Source organism: Oncorhynchus gorbuscha, linkage group LG21 (genome assembly GCF_021184085.1).
Source record: "Oncorhynchus gorbuscha isolate QuinsamMale2020 ecotype Even-year linkage group LG21, OgorEven_v1.0, whole genome shotgun sequence".
Taxonomy (NCBI): domain Eukaryota; kingdom Metazoa; phylum Chordata; class Actinopteri; order Salmoniformes; family Salmonidae; genus Oncorhynchus; species Oncorhynchus gorbuscha.
In genome coordinates this window covers 28,808,399-28,815,144 of record NC_060193.1, presented here as the reverse complement: position 1 = coordinate 28,815,144, position 6,746 = coordinate 28,808,399, and positions in this window count along the sequence as shown.

Below are 6,746 nucleotides of genomic sequence, written 5' to 3'. Positions count from 1 at the left end.
TCTGCTTGCTGGCTGTCCCCAAATGGCTGGGTAAATGACATCCATACAGCTGTGCTATACATGTGAGTTTGTAGAGCCACTGCCTTGTCCCAACAGACAGTACATGCAGGTGTAGGATCTTCATTTGATCACTATTTTGTAGCTGAGAATTTCTCCGCAGAGCAGGAAATGCAAACTTGCAGTGTATTTGAGTTTTAAAAAGGCTTCTTCTTTGTAATTTCCACTTAGAAATTTCAGACTTGATTTGCCAAAACGAAAAATGTATCCACACCCTCAAAATTGTCCATGAATTATAATCCATGTAATAATTCACATTTCCTGTTGCTGCAGGATTGTTTTCCTGCTGTAGCAAACTGGCTCAAATTAAGGTCCTACATCTGTACTACTGGTACTAACCCGAAACAGCGGTGGGTATAAGTGGTATATACTTTACATGGATGCATTCGATGGGGATGCCTCATGCAAGCTTCCACACTCTACAATGAATGCATTAATGACAAATGCACTCCTCCCAATGAATCTGCTCCAGTACTAACAACCCAGGCTTGGCTACACCATTTCCAGGAATGGAAATAGAAATGGAGAGAGAGAGAGAGATAAGAGGAATAGAGAAAGGGAGGCAGGGGGAGAGCTAGAGAGGAGAGAAACATTTCATGTTAGTCAGGTCATTTTGTGCTGATTCCTCCAATTATGAGTGATGCGCAACACAGAGATGTGTGTATGTGAGAGACTGTGTGTGTGTGTGTGTGTGTGTGTGTCATGAGGATGGCAGAGCTCATTTTTCCCGTTGACGAGAGTTAATTAGCTTTTTCCGATTTCGGTTATCTCTGCCAAGAGTCAAGATGAAAAGCAAGATATCTACTTGACAACCCCGGTTTTGAGATGCCTCTAATTGTGAAATGAAACAAATAAACAGAATATTATCAACCAAATATGTCATAGAGCTCAAATCTGAAAGCCTCGCTAGAACTACAATTCTGATCCCACAGCACTGACCCTCTTATCTTTAAAACTGAAAAGGTTTTATTTCCTATTGTGAGCCTTTTATCAATCAAAACATTGACCAAGAACTCAGAGACACACAAAAATGATCTTTAAATGGGACAGTCCTGGGTGTCCTCTGCAGCCCCCCTCTGACCATGAGTGTCAACTTCCACCCTTTCCTTTCCTTCCCGTCCTCCGCCCCTGCAAGGCCCAGGCAGTGCGACGGCCTCTCTTACCCCACGGTGGGCAGCGTTACTGGGGTGAGGCGCGGCTCGTCATCCGCCTCTGATGGATGGAGGACATTAAAGATGCCGGGGACAGGTGCCGCTCACGATTAAAGGGCCGAGCCACTCGCTCGGAAAGATATGGAAGTGGAAAAAGGGGAAGAAGAGGAAAGAATGGGAAAAGGGAAACTGTTACTGGAGAACGAGTAAACATGATTCCATGGGGAGCGGCACAACTGAGCGAGTGGAGAGGATGATGATAGGGGATAGGGAGGGGGAGAGAAAAGAGGAGGGAGGGAGGGAGGTAGAGAAAGAGGGATGGCTGGCTGTACAAGACAGACGGCGAGGAAACTGTTTGGATGTTGTAATCTTGTTGATAATACTGTCAGTGTTTACCTTTGTGATTGAATGCTATCATCTTCTGCGTGACTATTGATTCATTCTACCATAGGAGTGTCGGTTCTCCTGAGATTGTTAAACTGAAGCACTCAGACACATTCTCTCTGTCCCTCGCCCTCCTCTCTTTTCCTTTTCGGTCCATCTCTCTTTGTCACACTGACACTCTTACTGTCACTGTCCTTGTCCCTCTCTGCTCCATCTTTCTCGGCCCCTCGATTCCACCCCCTCTTTCACACACTGACACTCACTCTCCATGTATCTCCCTCTTGCCCCCCCCCCTCTTTTCCTTCTATCTGTCTCTTTCTCACACTGACACTCCTTCTCCCTGTCTTTCTCTTTCTCCTCACCCTCTGTCTAACTGCTGCCACTTGGCAGACGGAGACATGCAGCTATCACCAGCCCGCGGTGCTGTGCCGTACTGATGACATTTGTTTCCTAACCCTGTCAACTGGCTAGGGGCACATCTCCCTAGGGGCACATCTCCCTAGGGGTACCCCCTCCCACCCCCCACCCCCAGCACCCCTCACCTTCTGTCACACGGACCTGTCGCCCTGTCACCATCACTTCACCTTTATAATTGTCCCTTCCTCGTTCCTCGCTGCTCTCGGGACTCCGTCACTTAAAGTGCCGACGGGCCCCCCCGAAGGCTAGCAGGGCTTTCCGGTACGTCACTCCATCCCTTTCATTTACACAGAGTGCACAAAACATTAGGAACACCTTCCTAATATCTAGTTGCACCATGCTTTTGCCCTCAGAACAGCCTCAATTCATTGGGGGCATAGACGCTACAAGGTGTTGAAAGCGTTCCACAGGCCACATGTTGATCTCATTGACATTTGAGTCGTTCAGCAGTTGCTCTTATCCAAAGCAACTTAGAGTAAGTAGTGAGTGCATACAGAGTGCACACAATCGACAGACTGATTGTGCTATATTAAATCTCTATGGGACCATGGCTGGGAATAATAGGGATGCAGGCAAGGGAGCCGAGGTATCCCATCACGACGGTATGAAATGCTCTGCCATCAGCAGAAAGACATGTCCTGTTGTCTGTCCGTATTACACATATTGCACATATTGATCTGGAAATGGCTTTGTAATGATGAAAAGAGCTGAGGGACAGCGTGACAGACAGCAAGGCTATTAAATATAACAATGAATAAAACATTAGCGTAGCCACATTTGTAAACTGGTATTTGACATATTAGCCAGTTCACCGCTAGCTTCTCTCGCACAGATTTCAATTGTAATTTTTGTTGTTGTTGCACAACCCAATCTCATGGTGTTTACTGGTAGAGTCTTTAAAGTTTGCACATTTCCTCACCTATAATCCTTCAGTAAACTCCCCATCGTCCACCGGCCTTTATATTCAGGCACATGGTGTCACTCAGGGATTTAGCGTCAGTGAATTTAGCGGGATGATACAGCGTTAAAATGTGACTGAACCGTTAGTCTACCAGACTGTCACACCAGCCACAATGTATCCTGGGAGTGCATGTGCGGGTGGGGGTTCTCTCTACGGGATGCTACTTTAAACCACTGTAGAATATAAACTGAAGAGACACTCCACTTTTTTTTTTGCACAACCCAATCTCATGGTGTTTACTGTTATGTGTGTTTAATGTTTGCACATTTCCTTACCTATAATCCTTCAGTAAACTCCCCATCCTCCACCGGCCTTTATATTCAGGCACATGGTGTCACTCGGGGATTAGCTTCAGTGAACTGTATATCCAATATAATTAGCTAACAACATCTATTACTGTAGGCTCACATATTCCTGGTGACCTTTTGACTTTATTCGATGAGGAAGTCATGCATTAGAGGATGTATTATCACAGTAATATTACTGTATCTGCCTCAAGCAAGACTGGACAAGTAAACAGGCATTTTTACAGTGGTTTTAGTATAGATTTAGTAGAGCAATGTTACTGTACCTATAGGAGCGAAGGCACTTACCTTGCTTTTAAATAAAGCAAGACTTGACGAGTAACCCGCCGTTTTTCACAGTGAATTTTGTGTGGGGACTGCTATTGTTCCCGTGGAAGACAGCTGCCTTGCTTTGAAATGAAGTACCTGTCCAGCCGTACAAACATTAGCGCGTGTTCTCTCCCTCCTAATTACAGTAAATCTGGAATGTTCCCTTCTTTCCCCCTCCCTGGTTTCTCCTCCTCTCTTTCTGAGTGGAGCTGCCATGTCGCTAAGGTTGGTTCTCATCTTAAAAGTGTCCTTTTATCTGGCAATCCACACAGACAGCGCACAGAGCCTCTCTCTCTCTCTCTCTCTCTCGCTTATCTCAGACATACCGTTCATTAACGACGAACAGCAGCAATTACCCATGAATATCCCCAGCAACAAAGACACAAAGGCTAACCCCCCAACTCCCTCCTCCCTTGCCCCGGCCTTTAAAGTTAAACAGGCTCTCACGAATGATGGGGGTTGGGGGGTGCAAACACAGACAAAACTCTGGATAAGACTGGTGTTGTTCTGTTTAATTGGTTGGTCTCTCCTGAGAGGAGCCCCAGTTCTGGCAGGTTTTAGACGGTTAGCTTCAGTGTTAACAGCCTGTCAGGGCGTGTGGATGGTGGCAGCGCTAACGTTAGCTAGCTATAGAGATACACAGGCATAGGAGGAAGTTGGCCACACAGTGTCTGCACCTCTTCACCCTACTTGTTCTCTCGACCTCTCTGCTCTCTCTATCTTCTTTCAAACACTCTTCAGACTGGATTTGACTTCCATCTCTGAATCATAGTGGTGGCCATTTTCTGGTTGTAGCAATGGAGCAGAGCGAGACCATTGAGTCTAAATCAATCATTTAAAATGGCCGTGTCTGGGAGAAGGCTGGAGTGCTAGCTCTGTGGTTCATCTGACATTTCCAATTCTGATGACATTTTGAACGGAGAGAGGTTTACAGGTGGAGGAAGTAGACTGGGGAAGGTGTTCTGAAATGTTGAATCTGCTTGTTCGTGTGGATGACATCAAAATGAGAGAGGGAGAGAGGGAGAGAAAAATAGAGAGGGGAAGAGAGAGGAGGATGAAGGTGTGGGCCAGACACTATGATTCGGAGACGGGAGTCAAATCTCGTCTGAAGAGTTTGAAAGAAGAGAGAGAGAAAAGAGAGAGGACAGAGAGGTAGAACGAACAAGCAGAGTGGAGAATTGCAGACAAACATTATGTGTGGATGGATGCATTTGTGGATATGTGAGGTACGTGTGTGTATGAGGGAGGGAGGGAGGGAGGGATGGAGATAGAGAGAGAGAGCGAAAGAAAGAGACAGAGAGAGAGAGAGAGACGTCAGGAAAAGCTTTTAGCGAGAGGCTGGGAGTGGCCTATGAGGTTGTTTATGTCTGTCTTTGTGTGTGTGTCGGTGTGCCTGTTTGATTGGTGTTGCTTGGCAATTTGTATGTTATGACTTTGCTGGTGTCTATTACGTGTCTGTGTTTTCAGACTGTATTTATTACTTTGTGTGTGTGTTGATAATGACAGTGTGGGGCCGCAGTAGCAGTAGCAGCAGTAGCAGCAGCAGTAGTCGGATCAGCAGTAGTAGTAGCAGCAGTAGTAGTAGCAGCAACAGTAGCAGCAGCAGCAGTAGCAACAGTAGTAGGAGCAGCAGCAGTAGCAGGAGTAGGAGTAGCAGCAGCAGTAGCAACAGTAGTAGAAGAAGAAGTAGTAGCAGTAGCAGCAGTAGAAGTAGCAGCAGTAGCAGCAGTAGCAGAAGCAGTAGCAGCAGTAGCAGCACCAGTAGCAGCAGCAGCAGTAGCAGTATCAGTATCAGCATCAGTAGCAGTATCAGTATCAGCAGTAGCAGCAGTAGCAGCAGTAGTAGCAGTAGCAGTAGTAGTTTCAGCAGTAGCAGCAGCAGTAGCAGCAGTAGTGCGAGTAGTAGCAGCAGTAGCGTGAGTAGTAGCATCAGTAGCAGTAGCAGTAGTAGCAATAGCAGCAGCAGCAGCAGCAGTATCAGTAGTAGCAATAGCAGCAGCAGTAGCAGCAGTAGCGCGAGTAGTAGCAGCAATAGCAGCAGCAGCAGCAGTATCAGTAGTAGCAATAGCAGCAGCAGTAGCAGCAGTAGCGCGAGTAGTAGCAGCAATAGCAGCAGCAGCAGCAGTAGCAGTAGTAGCAATAGCAGCAGCAGTAGCAGTAGCAGCAGTAGCAGCAGCAGCAGCAGCAGTAGCAAGAGTAGTAGCAGCAGCAGTAGCAGAAGTAGCAACAGCAGCAGCATAAGTAGCAGCAGTAGCAGCAGTAGCAGTAGCAGCAGCAGCAGCAGTAGTGTGAGTAGTAGCAGCAGCAGTAGCAGAAGTAGCAACAGCAGCAGCAGAAGTAGCAGTAGTAGCAGACCAGTGAAGCAGACGTTGTGTCTGTATGGCAGAGCCTCCCTCCATGACTCCAGTCCGTGGGCGAGTTGTTTTCTGCCTGGGAGGCTAATGCTAGCTGACAGCTAGTCCTGGAGCTCTCTCCATCTCTCTCTTCACTGCTCAGAGCAACAAAAAAAAAGTACATCCATCACCACTGTAAGAGGAACTTTCTAGAAGTCCCCTCAACCCCCCATCACTTGCGAGCAGAGGCGTAAAAACACACATCTACACAGTGGCGAGAGAGTCAGACACACAGGAATGTTTGATCTGACACATATGTACTGTAGCAGATGCTCACTGGGGCCTGCATGGTGACCCTGGGGTCATGGCGGTATGGTGTGTGTGTGTGTGTGTCACAGGAGGCTGCTGAGGGCAGGATGGCTCATAATAATGGCTGGAATGGAGTGTATGGAATGGTATCAAACACATGGAAACCATTTAATGTATTCCATTCCAGCCATTATTATGAGCCCATCCTCCCCAATTAAGGTGCCACTAGCCTGTGGTGTGTGGTGTGTGTGTGTTCATGTGCGTGTTTGTGATAGTGTGTGCCTGTGTGCATGTGTGTATACATGGAGTGCGCTCGTTCCCCCCACATGCTTTTATGGACGCTCTCCGAATGGCTGAGCAGACACCAACCAGGAAACCAGCCTGCCACCTTCAGCCATTTGGGGATTCAGTTTCTCCCTTAGCATTTGGACTGGGCTTCAGTGTAGGGAAACTGCTACTGTCGTGGCGGAGAAACATTAGCATGTAGGCTCATCCCGTAATGTAATGTCTTGCTGTGTGT